Source organism: Echinops telfairi, unplaced genomic scaffold (genome assembly GCF_000313985.2).
Source record: "Echinops telfairi isolate 266 unplaced genomic scaffold, ASM31398v2 ScPeMD7_33;HRSCAF=127, whole genome shotgun sequence".
Lineage (NCBI taxonomy): Eukaryota > Metazoa > Chordata > Mammalia > Afrosoricida > Tenrecidae > Echinops > Echinops telfairi.
The window spans coordinates 2078226-2079241 of NW_022103930.1; the positions used below are offsets into that span (position 1 = coordinate 2078226).

The window sequence follows — 1016 nt, forward strand, 5'->3', positions numbered from 1 at the left end:
CATTACTGAAAATTCATTATTTCAAGGCAACTAACAAATGATCATCTTTCAGTTACAGCAATAGAGCAGCAGCCCTTATGGGCAATGAAATGTCCATGATGTCTAAATGTGTTCATTCAGCAAACAGAAAATGTCAATCGATAGAGAAGCCAAGAAAAGCAGGTGCCAGCTGGCACAAGAGGGGCCCATTACTGCTGTGGTCCTGGAAGATGCTAGCTGCGCATCCACCACATGGCCATCACAGTCAGGCATTAAAAGCTAAGGGAAGCAGTGAAGCCAACCATGCCAGCATTTATGGAAGGAACAGTTCTTGGGCAGCCAGGTATCATGGGGTACAGACCCACAGTTCTCTCTGTGAATGTTGTGCTCACAGTTTCCCATAGATGTAGGGAGGGCAGGCGCAGAAGGACCCCAGCATGCAGGTGCCCCCAGGCAGACAGTAGGTTTTGTTTAACAATTTACTGTCCTGGGTGCCCATGAACAACACCAACTGTTCCTTTACTGAACGACCAGTCTGAAGTCGAACTGAAGGCTCCTCCTGGGAGCAAATGCCACTCTCTCTGCCAGGGGCGTGCAGCACCCCGGCGCCCCATACCAGCAGCGACTCCCAGTTCAAAGGCTTTGGCAAATGCCATGATGAAAATCATGCTGGAAGAGAAGCACACCATCTCCCTATGGTCCATAACTCTTAAACATTCAAGGAGAAAAATGTTATATTGGCATTTTAATCAACACAATCATCCCCTGAACAACCAAAGGAAAACATTCATTTCTTGAAATGAAAATGAGAACATGAAAAGAAAAAAAAATCCAAAAGAAGAAACAGATTTTCCCACGAGTCAGGATGTCCTAAGAAACCCGAGGCTCATCACTTTAGATCCCAAGGAATGCTTTTGAGGATGTTGATCTTTATGCATTCCAGTTCAAGTGTCGTGGTTATGGGTTGGGCTACCATCCACATGGTTGGTAATTCAAAGCCATCAGCAGCTCCATGGGAGAAACAAAACAAAACAAAA

The 1016-nt window shown here is 45.6% G+C and overlaps 1 pseudogene; it reads right to left on the reverse strand.

Moving 5' to 3' along the window:
* Positions 1-102: 102 nt before the first annotated feature.
* LOC101644538 lies at positions 103-668 on the reverse strand (annotated as a pseudogene).
* Between the last annotated feature and the right edge of the window lie 348 nt (positions 669-1016).